At 45.3% G+C, this 16,904-nt stretch overlaps 1 pseudogene; it reads left to right on the top strand.

Moving 5' to 3' along the window:
- The first annotated feature begins 10,921 nt into the window (after window positions 1-10,921).
- Window positions 10,922-11,703, top strand: LOC123183370 (BTB/POZ and MATH domain-containing protein 2-like; annotated as a pseudogene).
- The last annotated feature ends 5,201 nt before the right edge of the window (window positions 11,704-16,904 follow it).

Below are 16,904 nucleotides of genomic sequence, written 5' to 3'. Positions count from 1 at the left end.
TCAATACCGTTTACGCTCACTTTTACCACTCGCTACCTTGCTGTTTTTATATTTTCAGTTTACAGAAACCTATATCTACTATCTATTTTGCACTTGTATCACCATCTCTTCGCCGAGCTAGTGCACCTATACAATTTACCATTGTATTGGGTGTGTTGGGGACACAAGAGACTCTTTGTTATTTGGTTGGAGGGTTGCTTGAGAGAGACCATCTTCATCCTACGCCTCCTACGGATTGATAAACCTTAGGTCATCCACTTGAGGGAAATTTGCTACTGTCCTACAAACCTGTGCACTTGCAGGCCCAACAACGTCTACAAGAAGAAGGTTGCGTAGAAGACATCATTCATCCGATGAGATCATCATGGAGCATGTGGGAGCCAACATGGGTATCCAGATCCTGCTATTGGTTATTGACTGGAGAGTCGTCTCGGCCATGTCTGCATGACTCCCGAACCCGTAGGGTCTACTCACTTAAGGTTCGATGACGCTAGGGTTATAGGGAAAGTATGTACGCGGTTACCGAATGTTGTTCGGAGTCCTGGATGAGATCCCGGACATCACAAGGATTTCCGGAATGGTCCGGAGGTAAAGATTAATATATATGAAGTATGGTTTTGGCCACCGGAAGTGTTCCGGGCATCACTGGTAGTGTACCGGGACCACCGGAGGGGTCCGCGGGGGTCCACCGGGAGGGGCCACCGGCCCCGGAGGCCTACATGGGCCAATAGTGGGAAGGGACCAGCCCCTAGGTGGGCTGGGGCGCCTCCCACCAAAGCCCAAGGCGCCTCCAAGAGGGGAGGGGGCAAACCCTAGGGCAGATGGGCCCTAAGGCCCACCCCAGGTGCGCCTCCCCCTCTCCCCCTTGTGGCCGCCACCCTAGATGGGATCAGGGGCTGCCGCACCCCTTGGGGTGGGAACCCTAGAGGGGGCGCAGCCCCCTCCCCTCCCCATATATATACTTGAGGTATGGGGGCTGCCCAACACACGATTCGATCTCTCTCTTGGCGCAGCCCTACCCCTCTCCCTCCTCGTCTCTCGTAGTGCTTGGCGAAGCCCTGCTGGAGTTCCGCGCTCCTCCACCACCACCACGCCATCGTGCTGCTGCTGGACGGAGTCTTCCCCAACCTCTCCTTCTCCCCTTGCCGGATCAAGGCGTGGGAGACGTCACCGGGCTGCACGTGTGTTGAACGCGGAGGCGCCGTTGTTCGGCGCTTAGATCGGAATCAACCGCGATCTGAATCGCTACGAGTACGACTCCTTCATCCGCGTTCTTGCAACGCTTCTGCTTAGCGATCTACAAAGATATGTAGATGCACTCCCCTTCCCCTCGTTGCTAGATTACTCCATAGATTGATCTTGGTGATGCGTAGAAAATTTTAAATTTCTGCTACGATCCCCAACAGTGACATCATGAGCTAGGTCTATGCGTAGTTTCTATGCACGAGTAGAACACAAGTTGTTGTGGGTGTCGATTTTGTCAATTTACTTGCCGTTACTAGTCTTATCTTGATTCGGTGGCATCGTGGGATGAAGCGGCTCGGACCGACCTTACACGTACTCTTACGTGAGACTGATTCCACCGACTGACATGCACTAGTTGCATAAGGTGGCTAGCGGGTGTCTGTCTCTCCCACTTTAGTCGGATCGGATTCGATGAAATGGGTCCTTATGAAGGGTAAATAGAAATTGGCATATCACGTTGTGGTTTTGGCGTAGGTAAGAAACGTTCTTGCTAGAAACCTATAGCAGCCACGTAAAAACTTGCAACAACAATTAGCGGACGTCTAACTTGTTTTTGCAGCATGTGCCGTGTGATGTGATATGGCCAAAAGGATGTGATGAATGATATATGTGATGTATGAGATTGATCATGTTCTTGTAATAGGAATCACGACTTGCATGTCGATGAGTATGACAACCGGCAGGAGCCATAGGAGTTGTCTTAATTTATTTATGACCTGCGTGTCAACTTAAATATCATGTAATTACTTTACTTTATTGCTAAACCGTTAGCCATAGTAGTATAAGTAATAGACGACGAGACAACTTCAAGAAGACACGATGATGGAGATCATGGTGTCATGCCGGTGACAACGATGATCATGGAGCCCCGAAGATGGAGATCAAAAGGAGCAAATGATATTGGCCATATCATGTCAGTATTTGATTGCATGTGATGTTTATCATGTTTTACATCTTATTTGCTTAGAACGACGGTAGCTTAAATAAGATGATCCCTCGTAATAATTTCAAGAAAGTGTTCCCCCCAACTATGCACCGTTGCGAAGGTTCGTTGTTTCGAAGCACCACGTGATGATCGGGTGTGATAGATTCTAACGCTCGAATACAACGGGTGTAAGCCAGATTTACACACGCAATACACTTAGGTTGACTTGACGATCCTAGCATGTACAGACATGGCCTCGGAACACGGAAGACCGAAAGGTCGAGCATGAGTCGTATAGAAGATGCGATCAACATGAAGATGTTCACCGATATTGACTAGTCCGTCTCACGTGATGATCGGACACGGCCTAGTTGACTCGGATCATGTTTCACTTAGATGACTAGAGGGATGTCTATCTGAGTGGGAGTTCATTGAATAATTTGATTAGATGAACTTAATTATCATGAACATAGTCTAAATTGTCTTTGCAAGTATGTTGTAGATAAATAGCTCACGTTGTAGCTCCCTGTTTCAATACGTTCCTAGAGAAAGACCAAGTTGAAAGATATTGTAAGCAATGATGCGGACTGGGTCCATAGTCCGAGCAGTGTCCTCACTGCTACACAGAAGGCTTACGTCTTTGATGCACCGCTAGATGTGCAAACCCCTACAACGTCGTCTGTGGATGTTGTGAACACCTGACAGACACATCCTGATGACTACTTGATAGTTTAGTGCACCATACTTTACGGCTTAGAATCGGGATTCCAATGACGTTTTGAACGTCATAAGACATATGAGATGTTCCAAGAGCTGAAATTGGGATTTCAGGCTCATGCCCGTGTTGAGAGGTATGAGACCTCTGACAAGTTCTTTTGCCAACAAGATGGAGGAGAATAGCTCAGCTAGTGGGCATGTGCTCAGAATGTCTGGGTGCTACAATCATTTAAATCGAGTGGGAGTTAAACTTCCAGATAAGATAGTGATTGATAGAGTTCTCTAGCCACTATCACTAAGCTACTAGATCTTCATGATGAACTATGACATGCAAGGGATGGAGTTGATCTCGGAGCTGTTCGCGGTGCTTAAGACCGCAAAAGGTAGAAATCAAGAAGGAGCATCAAGTGTTGATGGTTTAACAAGACCACTGGTTTCAAGAAGGGCAAGGGCTAGAAGGGAAACTTCATGGATGGCAAACCAGTTGCCGCTCCAGTGAAGGAACCCAAGGTTGAACCCAAACCCGAGACTAAGTGCTTCTATTGTAAGGGGAACGGTCACTTGTAGCGGAATTACCCCAAATGCATGGTAGATAACAAGGCTGGCAACTTCAACAAAGTATATACGTGTTATTAATATGTACCTTACTAGTACTCCTGGTAGCACCTGGGTATTGGATACCGGTTCATTTGCTATTATTGGTGACTTGAAGCAAAAGCTACAGACTAAACGGAGACTGGCTAAGGGCGAGGTGACGATGTGTGTTGGAAGTGTTTCCAAAGTTGATGAGATCACCATCGCACACTCCATCTACCTTCGGGATTAGTATTGAACCTAGATAAATGTTATCAGGTGTCTACGTTGAGCATGAATATGATTAGATCATGTTCATTGCAATACAGTTATTCATTTAAGTTAGAGAATAATGGTTATTCTGTTTACATGAATAATACCTTTCATGGTCATGCACCCTATGTGAATGGTTCAGTGAATCTCGCTCGTAGTAATACACATGTTCACGCCAAAAGATGTAGATAGTACCACTTTCTTGTGGCACTGCCGCTTAGGTCATATTGGCGTAAGATGCATGAAGAAACTCCGTGTCGATGGATGTTTGGAGTCACTTGATTTTGAATCGCTTGACACATGCGAGCCATGCCTCATGGGCAGGATGACTAAGACCCCGTTTTCAGGTACAATGAAACGGGAAAGTGACTTGTTGGAAATCATACATGCTGATGCGTGTGATCCAATGAGAATTGAAGCGTGCGGTGGATATCGCTATTTTCTCATCTTCACTCACGATTTGAGTAGATATAGGCATATTTACTTAATGAAGCACAAGTCTGAAACGTTTGAAAAGTTCAAGCGATTTCAGAGTGAAGTTAAGAATCATCATAACAATAAGATCATGTTCCTACGATCTGATCAAAAAGGGATTTTCTGAGTTATGAGTTTGGCAATCACTTAAGACATTGTGGGATTGCTTCACAGTTGAAGCCACCTGGAACACCACAAGGTAATGGTGTGTCCGGACGTCGTAATCGAACCCTATGAGATATGGTGCGATCTATGATGTCTCTTACCAATCTACCGTTTTCATTTTGAGGTTATGCATTAGAGACAGCTGCATTCACTTTAGATAGGACACCATCTAAGTCCGTTGAGACGACATCGTATGAACATTGGTTTGGCAAGAAACCAAAGTTGTCGTTTCTTAATGTTTGGGGCTGCAATGCTTAAGGCTTCAGCCGAAGAAGCTCGAACCCAAAGCGGACAAACACATCTTCATAGGATACCCAAAGGTGACAGTATGGTATACCTTCTATCTCAGATCCAAGGGCAAATTGTTTGTCGCTAAGAACGGGTCCTTTCTCGAGAAGGAGTTTCTCTCGAAAGAATTGAGTGGGAAGAAGATAGAACTTGATGAGGTCGTCGAACCTTTACTTCAACCAGAGAGTGATGCAACACAAAAAGATGTTTTCTTTGGCGCCTACGTCTGTTGAAGAGGAAGTTAATGATAGTGATCATGAAGCTTCGGATCAAGTTGCTATCGAACATCATAAGTCCACAAGGATATGTACTACTCCTGAGTGGTACGATAATCCTGCCTTAGATATCATGTTGTTAGACAACAATGAACCTACGAGCTATGGAGAAGCGATGGTGGGCCCGTATTCTGACAAATGGTTAGAAGACATGAAATCCGAGATAGGATCCATGTATCAGAACAAAGTATGGACTTTGGTGGACTTGCCCGATGATCGGCAAGCCATTGAGAATAAATGGATCTTTAAGAAGAAGACGGACGTGGACGGTAATGTTACCGTCTATGAAGCTCGACTTGTGGCAAAGAGTTTTTCACAAGTTCAAGGAGTTGACTACGATGAGATTTTCTCACCCGTAGCGATGCTTAAGTCCGTCGGAATCATGTTAGCATTAGTTGTATTTTTCGATTATGAAATCTGACAGATGGATGTCAAAAACAAGTTTTCTTACCAGTTTTCGTAAGAAAGAGTTGTATGTGATACAATCAAAGTTTTGTCGATCCTAAGGATGCTAAAAGGTATGCTAGCTCCAGCAATCCTTCTATGGACTAGAGCAAGCATCTCGGAGTCAGAATACATGCTTTGATGGAGTGATCAAAGCTTTTAGGTCTATACAATGTTTGCTAGAAACTTGTATTTACAAGAAAGTGAGTGGGAGCACTACAACATTTCTGATAAGTATATGTGGATGACATATAGTTGATCCAAAATAATGTAGAATTTCTGGAAAGCATAAACGGTTGTTTGAAGAGTGATTTTCAAATTAAGACCTGGATAAAGCTGCTTACATATTGGGCATCAAGATCTATAGAGATAGATCAAGACGCCTGATGATATTTTCAAAGAACGCACACCTTGACATGTTTTTGAAGGAGTTCAATCAGTCAAAGAAGGGGTTCTTACCTGAGTTGTAAGGTGTGAAGTTGAGTAAGACTCAAAGATTGACCACGACAGAAGAAAGAGGAAGGACGAAGGTCGTCCCCTATGCTTTTGTCATAGGCTCTATACGGTATGCCATGCTGAAGTACCGCACCTGATGTGTGCCTTGCCACATGTCTGGCAAGAGGGTACAAAGGTGATCTAGGAGAGGATCACCAGATAGCGGTCGAAAATATCCTTAGAGGAATAAGGAAATGTTTCTCGGTTATGGAGATGATAAAGAGTTCGACGTAAAGAGTTACATCGATGCAAGATTAACACCTATCCGGATAGCTCTGAGTAGAGATACATGATACGTATAATGGAGCAACAATTTGGAATAGCTCCAAGTGGAATGTGGTAGCAGCATCTATGATATGACATAAAGTTTTGCGAAATACATAGGGATGTGAATATGGCAAGACCCGTTGACTACAACCTCTCTCACAAGCATAACATGATCAAACCCAGAACTCTTTGAGTGTTTATCACATAGTGATGTGAACTAGATCATTGAGTCTAGTAGACTCTTGGATGTTGGTCACATGGCGATGTGACCTGTGAGTGTTAATCACCTGGCGATGTGAACTAGATTATTGACTCTAGTGCAAGTGGGAGACTGTTGGAAATATGCCCTAGAGGCAATACTAAATTGGTTATTATTATATTTTCTTGTTCATGATAATCGTTTATTATCCATGCTAGAATTGTATTGATAGGAAACTCAGATACATGTGTGGATACATAGACAACACCATGTCCCTAGTAAGCCTCTAGTTGACTAGCTCGTTGATCAATAGACGGTTACGGTTTCCTGACGATGGACACTGGATGTCGTTGATAACGGGATCACATCATTAGGAGAATGATGTGATGGACAAGACCCAATCCTAAGCCTAGCACAAGATCGTGTAGTTCGTATGCTAAAGCTTTTCTAATGTCAAGTATCATTTCCTTAGACCATGAGATTGTGCAACTCCCGGATACCGTAGGAGTGCTTTGGGTGTGCCAAACATCACAACGTAACTGGGTGGCTATAAAGGTGCACTACGGGTATCTCCGAAAGTGTCTGTTGGGTTGGCACGAATCGAGACTGGGATTTGTCACTCAGTGTAAATGGAGAGGTATCTCTGGGCCCACTCGGTAGGACATCATCATAATGTGCACAATGTGACCAAGGAGTTGATCACGGGATGATGTGTTACGGAACGAGTAAAGAGACTTGCCGGTAACGAGATTGAACAAGGTATCGGGATACCGACGATCGAATCTCGGGCAAGTATCGTACCGATAGACAAAGGGAATTGTATACGGGATTGATTGAATCCTTGACATCGTGGTTCATCCGATGAGATCATCGTGGAGCATGTGGGAGCCAACATGGGTATCCGGATCCCGCTGTTGGTTATTGACCGGAGAGTTGTCTCGGCCATGTCTGCATGACTCCCGAACCCGTATGGTCTACACACTTAAGGTTCGATGACGCTAGGGTTATAGGGAAAGTATGTATGCGGTTATCGAATGTTGTTCGGAGTCTCGGATGAGATCCCGGACGTCACGAGGATTTCTAGAATGGTCCGGAGGTAAATATTGATATATATAGGAAGTATGGTTTTGGCCACCGGAAGTGTTCCGGGCATCACCGATAGTGTACCGGGACCACCGGAGGGGTCCGGGGGTCCACCGGCCCCGAAGGCCTACATGGGCCAATAGTGGGAAGGGACCAGCCCCTAGGTGGGCTGGGGCGCCTCCCACCAAAGCCCAAGGCGCCTCCAAGAGGGGAGGGGGCAAACCCTAGGGCAGATGGGCCCTAAGGCCCACCCCAGGTGCGCCTCCCCCTCTCCCCCTTGTGGCCGCCACCCTAGATGGGATCAGGGGCTGCCGCACCCCTTGGGGTGGGAACCCTAGAGGGGGCGCAGCCCCCTCCCCTCCCCATATATATACTTGAGGTATGGGGCCTGCCCAACACACGATTCGATCTCTCTCTTCGCGCAGCCCTACCCCTCTCCCTCCTCGTCTCTCGCAGTGCTTGGCGAAGCCCTGCTGGAGTTCCGTGCTCCTCCACCACCACCACGCCGTCGTGCTGCTGCTGGACGGAGTCTTCCCCAACCTCTCCTTCTCCCCTTGCTGGATCAAGGCGTGGGAGACGTCACCGGGCTACACGTCTGTTGAACGCGGAGGTGCAGTTGTTCGGCGCTTAGATCGGAATCAACCGCGATCTGAATCGCTACGAGTACGACTCCTTCATCCGCGTTCTTGCAACGCTTCCGCTTAGCGATCTACAAGGGTATGTAGATGCACTCCCCTTCCCCTCGTTGCTAGATTACTCCATAGATTGATCTTGGTGATGCGTAGAAAATTTTAAATTTCTGCTACGATCCCCAACAAGATCATCATCCACTCGACCATGAAGCTATGTTCCACTCGACAGCCTTGAAGACACCCGACCATGCGAACAACCATTCGACCACCAGAAGATGTGAAGCCACTCACTCCGCAACTTTCAGGATTTAAGTCATAGCTTTATGGTCATTTATAGCACTTTACTCCGGACGTTACCAGTAACGCTCCTCCTTTATGAACATTGAACTCTGTGTAACGGAGGGGAGCTGAGGTCCTGTCGCACTCTATATAAGCCACCCCTCTCCTCTGGGACAAGGGTTCACACCTTTTGTAATTCACACGCATATATCCAGTCGACCGCCTCCGGGCTCCGAGACGTAGGGCTGTTACTTTCTCTGAGAAGGGTGTGAAGGGCCGATGACCGACATGCAAGAGGAGGAAGAGTGACAAGGTTGTCTGGTGGGCATCGGGCAACGATGACAAATGGGCGGGGACAGGTGACTTTCTTTTACAGGTTTAAAAAATGTATTATTGAAAAAATACATAGTTCATGAATTCCAATATTTGTTCCCAATTTTTAAATATGTTCAGGAAAAAATACAATGGATTATAAAAATATGTGATTAGTTTTCTTACAAATCTGACATTTTTCATCGTATTCATCATACCCTCGAAAGTTGTTGTTGTAGTTGTTCTAGCCTCCCCCTATTGTTGGTGTAGAAGGGGCGACCACCTTTGTTGTTGTAGTTATGTCCTTCTCCGCCACCTAAGTTGGAGTAGTGGCCACCACAGTAGTGGCTACCACCATCACCGCCGTGGCCTCCGCCACCCCCGCCGTTGGGGTTGGAGTAGTGGTCGCCGCCCTTGGAGTTGGAGTAGTGGCCGCCGCCGCCGCTATTTCCACCATGACAAGAGCCGCCGTCACCACCGCTGGCGGGTTGCCCGCAAAAGCCCTTGGATAAGCCACCAAGGCCGCGGGAAGCAGCGTTGGTCGACGACTTGAAGGCACTGGCACCTGTGCCCTGGAACATGTCGACTCGTTGGTCGAACGTGGCCACCATGCTGAAGAGCTCGTCGACTGTGATCAGATCAACATGTACATCCACAACGCTGATAATGGGCTGGTAGTCCATATCAAGCCGAGATATGATGTGGGACACAAGCTCATGTTCATCTATGGGCTTTCTTGCCGCTGCTAGCACATCGGCAAGGCCACACATGTGCCCGAAGTAGGCAGTGGTAAACTGGGTTCCCTTCTGGGCAGTGGTGAGAGTGATGCGGATGTGGTTGTGGCGAGATCGAGACTGGGCAGAGAACATGTTGGCGAGGGCCGACCAGATGGCATGGGAGGTTTCCAGAGATGCGACTTAGACCGACACCTCTTTGGAAAGATTGTGGAGGTATGCAATGATCTGCTGATCTTGGATTAGCCAAGACGCATAAGCAGGGTTCGAGACAGCCTGATCTTTGCCCTCGGCATTCTTGCTGGTTATGGTTTTGGGAGGTTGTTCTACACTTTTGTTGATGTACCCAAAGAGACCCGCCCCCATAATCTAGGAACGAGCTTGAGCACGCCAGAGAACGTAGTTGGATGTAGTGAGGGGGGTCGGAGACATTGTTGTTGAGGCTGGAGGAGACAACCAAGCTGGATGTAGACATAGTCGAATCAAGGATGGAAGGGATGGCTAGACAAAGGGGAAGAGGACAGCTCTGTCTGTATACCATGTGAAATATTGCATGGAAGCGTCTCACCTCTCCATACAGGGAGAGCCCGCATATATATTGTATTGATCTGAACGAGAGACGTCTGGTGGCATTACATCGATAGGTTGTTAGCAACGAACAACCAGAGGAGATACATGTGGGATGGGGAGAAGAGATAGAAAGATAATAAACATAATAATAAGAGAATATAATCTATCTCTCTAACTACACAAGACTTGTTATTACACAAGGTGATGGCTGCGCCACATGATGCTAGATGTAACGTGACATGTTGACACATGTTTAACAGGAGGCAGATGCAAAGTTTTGTTTGTGCAAAGGATTAAATGTTTGGGTCACATTGACGGACGGGAAAAATCGTCATCGTTGCATGCATTGCATAATAATTGCATCGGCAGGTGAAAAGGTTTTGTTTGCCCCGACGGCTACCTTCTCGGTTGGCAGTGCAATGGCGTCTCCTCGTGATGATGAACGAGTAGTAAATGGCATGCAGCAAATTTATGCGGACCGGACGCAAGCATATCTAGGCCGCCGTTTCCGTTTGACTTCCCGAGTGCACTTTCCTCTAATATATATATATATATATATATATATATATATATATATATATATATATATATATATATATATATAGGTCATATGCGCGGTCATATGTGGTCAAGGTAATGGATATTCAAGAGCTAAGGCGCTTCTCAAGAACGGCCAGTGTGTCACTTCTACCCCTTTCGGTGTTGGCGGCCACAGCTGGGTCGTGAGATATTACCCAAACGGTGAGCGTGAGGACTATGACGATTTTATATCTCTTTATCTCCGGCTTGAATCTGCCGATGCCGAAGATGTGAAGGCAAAATTCACATTCAGAGTACTCCCTCCGTTCCGAATTATTTGTCTTAGATTTATCTAGATACGGATGTATCTAGCACTAAAATGAGTCTAGATGCATCCGTATCTACACAAATCCAATACAAGTAATTCGGAACGGAGGGAGTACTTGACAAGAATGGAGAACCAGTGCCTTCATACAGACGTACCAGCAAGTATACCTTCTCAAGTAAAGGTTCAGGCAGGGGTTGGCATGACTACATCAAGAGGGATGATCTGGACGTATCGTCGCATCTGAGGGACAATTGTCTCAGCATCAGGTGCGATGTCACCGTCATGAAGGAGATCCACGGCGAAGAAGCAAGGGTTCCTCCAAGCGACCTCGACCGGCATCTCGGCGACCTCCTAAAGAACAAGGACGCAGCAGACCTGACTTTCCAAGTTGGCGGGCAGAGTTTCTCCGCTCACAGGTGCGTCCTCGCTGCTCGGTCATCCGTCTTCAAAGCGAAGCTCCTCGGCGCCATGAAGGAGAGTTGTTCTGCTGCCAGCCCTATTGAAATCTGTGACATGGAAGCTCATGTGTTCAAGTCCTTGCTCCATTTCATGTACACCGATTCGGTCCCTCCGAAGCTTGATGTGGCGATGGCTGGCCACCTTCTAGTGGCGGCTGACAGGTACAATGTTGTGAGGCTGAAGCAGATATGCGAGGAGAAATTGTGCGCTCACATCGATTCCAACATGGTGGCCACCAGTTTGGCTCTGGCGGAGCAGCATGGCTTCCCTCGTCTCAAGGAGGCTTGTCTACAGTTCCTTGATTCTCCTTCCAATTTCAAAGCTATGATGGCAAGCGACGGTTATGAGCATCTCACATCTAGCTGCCCGTCTGTTCTCAAGGAGCTCATAGCTAGAATCCTCCCCGCTGAATGGAGCGTCGCAAAGGAGGTTGTCATGAAAATGTGAAAGTAACGCCTACACTATTATTATTATCATATATGTCATCCAAGTTTAGTACTAATGGTTATGCTACTTCTCTATATATCCATGGTTGCTTGAGTGTTTACAACAAATATGCTATCGACCACTTTCTTTTTCCTTGTTAGAAAAAGAATAAACGTCATGTTTTAATTGTTATGCTACTTTTCCATGTAATGTATGGTTGGATGGGTGTTTCAGAACAAAGAATGTTAGTATCATTCATTCAATCTGTATGTTCAGGCGAGTAGAATGGTATTCTTGCAGTTCTGCCAGATAAAACCTGAATTTTGTTCACGTTTTAGGTTTTACTGAAATCAGAAACAACGTATGCGTGCCGCTAATTGCAGCGAGATTTGGTGCCCGGGTGCACGTTGAGAACTCCATCTCAGTCAGAAGACAAAATCATTTTCTGATGAGGGATTGAACCGGAGAATGAACGGCAAGAACCACCGCATCACTCTTGACATCTAAGAGAAATGCACCTGCCAACCTTGATACTGGTTCCCAAGTTTAGAACCGCGAGGGCAAAAGCTTTCAGCTAGCAGAATCACAAGAAATGCTGGGGTTTTCCTACACCTTTGTATATATCTCAATGCGAATTGTAGTTCTGAATTCCCATCTCATTGTGTCCGAGGTGCTCCTATCATTGACGCTAAGCAACCGTTGGAGAACTATTTTGCAGAATTAACGAACAAGACAAGCTATGTACGTACAACACAAAACTGAATTACTGTAGGATACCACCTGAATTTTGGATCACATCAGGCTATTCAACGCAGTTCAGTATGTGCTAACCAAACAGAAACTCGACTGATTTGGGTTTCCAATTAAGTGCCAAAGTAGAGAAAGGTAAGAGAACTTATGACTTACGTTGTGATTTTCTCCCCAGCAACCAATTAATTAGCTTCAGACCACCTTCTAGCATCGTCTGTATGTACAAATAATGCAAATACCAGCTATTTCCATTCAACTACTTTTATGTACTTATATATCTAATAAATATAACAGTCCAGACAACTTTCTGATGATTAGCAGCACAGCAGTTGCAGAATACTACAACAGTTGCAGAATACAGCAGTTTCAGTAAACTGTTCTTCCGACAGTTTTCATTGCACTGTTGTCCAACACAGGTTGATCACTGAATTATATCTTGCCATGGCCCGTCTCACCTGGCTCCTGCCATGATGGTGTTTCGCCCACTGCGAGGCGGAGTGCCATCTCACCTTGGCGAGCGCTCTACTGGGAAGGCCCTTTACTGCAGCATCGGGTTTTCTGTTTTCCTATTCTGCAGCATTTGCTTTCCTTTTTATTTCGTGTTCTATGTTTATTTCCTGATTTTCTTAGGTTTCTTTGTTTCCGGTTTCCATGGTTTTTAAATTTTTTATTCAACACATTTCTATTTTTTCACACAAAATGTACAATATTCATATACATCGGAGAAATTTTTTTCATGCATGTTTAGCATTTTTCAATAATACAATTAACATATTTTTAAATATTCTTTTGATGTCTACTTTGTGTATAATTCATATACACCAGGAAGATTATTTATTATATCTTTATCAGTTTCAGTAAATTTTGGAATATACCTATTAAAATTTGTTCAATTATTTGAAAGTTTTGGAATATTAACATTATCTAATTTCCGAAATGTTTTTAAAATTTTAAATATATTTCAAATATGTAAAAAAGTAGTTAAGCAAAGATGATAAAATATATAGAATAGATGAATTTCAATGTACACTTGTTCAGATGGAGATGGCATGGTCATGGACAATTCAACAAATGTTTAGTCATCAAACTATGTTTATATTGTTATCCATAATTTATTTTCTTTACTTAGTAAATTATTATTTTTATAATTGTTGACAACATACGTTGTTATTGTATGATGTCTCAGTTTGTGAAGATTAAGAAGATTGTTGGTGAAAAGGTGATCAAGCTACAATTATAGTCGCTGGCACACACAGTGGAGATGAAGTCCACCTCTAGCAGGAAGGCAGAGTAGCCCGATGCACAAAGAACTCACGAAAATGACTTTGTGATGGATGTCATCCAAGGACTTGCACTAGTGCAGAACCGGGCAATAGCACCGGTTCGTGAGGCCCTTTAGTGCCGGTTCGGTAACCGGCACTAAAGTGTAGGCACTAAGCCCCCCCTAGTACCGGTTCAGCATGAACCGGTGCTAAAGGGCAACCACGTGGCACGAGCCAGCTCCGAGGGCAGGGAGCCCTTTAGTACCGGTTGGTGACACCAACCGGTATTAAAAGGTTGTGGGGTTTTGGGTTTATGATTTCTTTTTCATTTAATTTTGTGTTTTCTATTTAATTCTTTTTCGTTTGCTGGTATTTTACGATACTACATATTGTACACGTTATGCATATATATAAATAGAATTTCTAGTAGAACTGATCATATATATATATCATCGAATGTCTCACAACCACCATTAATTCACACATACACACACACACATATATATATACACAATTAGCTAGCTATATACAATTTCTCCTAATTGGTGCCTTCGGAGCCAGTGACATTAGCCTAATTGGTGCCTTCGGAGCACGTTGACAATTAGAAGTGGTTCATGGGGGCGGTAGCGGGTAATAGTATTCTCCTTTGGGATTTATGACCCGGTCGACCAAAAACCCTGCTATTTCCTCTTGAATTGCTTGTATGCGCTCCGTTGGTAGGAGCTTCTCCCGCACCTCTCTGAACTGTTAAGAAGGAGATCAATATGCATGTGTATTAGTTGTGTGACTAGATAACGATAATGGTGTAAAAGTTGTGAATAGTGTTCTGACAAACGTACCCACTAGTCCTGTCTTTGAGATCTGCTCTTTTCGGACGCCATCATGTGAATATTCTCGCAAACGTAGTATGCACACAGGTTATTTCCCGGCGCCTGCTTCAGGGCCTTTACGAGAATGGAATTTGATCAGATAATAATTGATCAAGCATGATAATTAAAGAGATGGCAGCTAGCTAGCTAGTACTACTTATTTACTTACCTTGGGTCGATACCATTTCAACTTTCGTTTCCATTGGCCTGGAGTGACGCTGATGAACTTTGCCCAAGCCCTGCCCGCCGACTAAGAAAATGAATAAAGGGGTTATTAAATAGTTCATATCAGGAAATGACGAACTAAATAGGCCGAGATATAGTTAATAATGATTGAAATTACCTGTTGACTATCCCAAACAAGATGTTGTAGTCACTTTCTTTTTTAAGTAGTGAGTCCAGTATTTCAACTGTTCCTTCATCAACTTTAATGATTAACAAGATCCAGTGAAATCTGTATGCACACACGTTTGCATGTCTTAATTAAGCGGGCATATGTAAGTAAAAACATGTAGCTAGCTAGTAGGCAAAAACAGAATTTGTAGTATAAGACAGTGTGACTCACTAGAAGTTGTAAGGAAGTAATATATCTTCATTGGTATTGAGGCACTTGAAGAACTCTAGTATGCTTTCCTCTACACTTTTTTCATAATATGCATCTAATTTCCATGTGTATTCATTAATGGTATTTGGGTCAATGAACCCAATGCCATAGCGTCCACCTTTTTTCATTTCATACATCTTCATCCTGCATAATACCACATAAAAGAATATAGTAAGGATAATTACAGGTAATGATTGATCAAAATGATCACTACAGCTAGCTTGAGACTTAAATTACAGAAAGAAATCACTTACAGACAATAGCAACTGACGATAGATTTGTCGAGTGCGTCTTGATTGTATAACTGAAATAGTTCTGAATACTCAACGGACACATCTTTCTCATGGAAGTAATGATCCTTCTTGACATTCACCATGAGGGACTCTCGATTGGAAATCTTGGTAATGTCCATGTACCATTGATGCAATTCATACATTCTCGTTGGGAGCTTCTTGACCTCGTCTGGCTCGACCAAAGGTTGGCCCCGGACATATTTCCGTTTTATTTCCTCCTCTCTAAGCGGAGACATGGGCTCGATATCGAGGAGTTGTCCAACAGTGATCTTGAGGATTTCAGCCTGCCTTATATGCTCCTCGGTTATTACCACATCGCCCAGCTCGGGAACGTAAACGGTTTGCCCACAATAATATTGGGCGCGCCTACTCTCTTGTGTTGTTGGCACAACAAGCGGGGGGATTGATTGCGCCGCCTGTTCTCCTAGCTGGGGAACGGTTTCATCGCATTTTTTGCCAGCTGATTTGCTCGAGCTCGAGCTCGCCTCTTTCTGTGGGCGTGCTCGATTTAACTTCCTGAGGTGGCGCTCATAGTCTGTGTCAATAGGCTTGGGAGCTGGTGGTCTAGCTATATGAATGAAGTGGTCAATCTTTTCCTTAGGCACTTCCTCCCTTGGCGGCGGTGGCGGTTTCGATGCAAAATGGGCTTCCACCTCGACCTTCGATATGGCTGCGTTTTCCTCCTCGGACTTGTCGTAAGGCCTTTGCGGAAGAGGCGCGAGGCTGCTTGGACCATATTGAAATCGCTTGCCTCCGCCTGTACGTCCCGTCCTACCTCGACTTGTACCGCTACGCACCATAGCTGCGGCGGCTCTCTTCCGTGATTGCTGAGGCGGCGGAGACGGCTGACGTGGCTGAGTTGGACGAGGAGGAGTGGCCTGAAGTTGTGCCGGAGTTGGAGGAGGAGTGGCCTAAAGTTGTGCCGGACTTGGAGGAGGAGTGGTCTGACGCTGTGTCGGTGGCCTTCGAAAGATGATGCAATCCTTTCTCCATAGGATGATACGATGTTTGGCCTCTCCCAGTGTGTGCTCCTCGTCACCTCTAGGAATGTCAAGCTCTAGCCCCGAATATTGGTCCACCACCTCATCAACCAAGACACGAGCATAGCCCGCTGGAATCGGGTTGCAATGGAAGGTTGCCTCGGGGGTATTTGTAAAAGCAACGGCGTCCGCCACCTTCATGGATATGTTCTTCATTTTGAAGTGTAGCTCGCAGTTAGTGTTCTCCATGATGTCATCCACGGGGTATCTATCCAGCATTGCATCGCCCGGGGCGGAACCCACACTGCTTCTCGGCATGGATGGGATGGTGCTATGCAATGCTGGATCATCCGCTAGCTGCTGCAGCTGCTGAGACGCCCTTTGCTGGCTAAGTGAGTCGATCTGCTCCTGGTGCCGCTGGAATTTGACTGCCAAGTCCGCGTGCGCTGATTCTAGGCCTTGAA

Source organism: Triticum aestivum, chromosome 1A (assembly GCF_018294505.1).
Source record: "Triticum aestivum cultivar Chinese Spring chromosome 1A, IWGSC CS RefSeq v2.1, whole genome shotgun sequence".
Taxonomy (NCBI): Eukaryota; Viridiplantae; Streptophyta; class Magnoliopsida; order Poales; family Poaceae; genus Triticum; species Triticum aestivum.
Note: the sequence above shows the minus strand (reverse complement) of the source record. Positions and strands in the feature narration are given on the sequence as shown.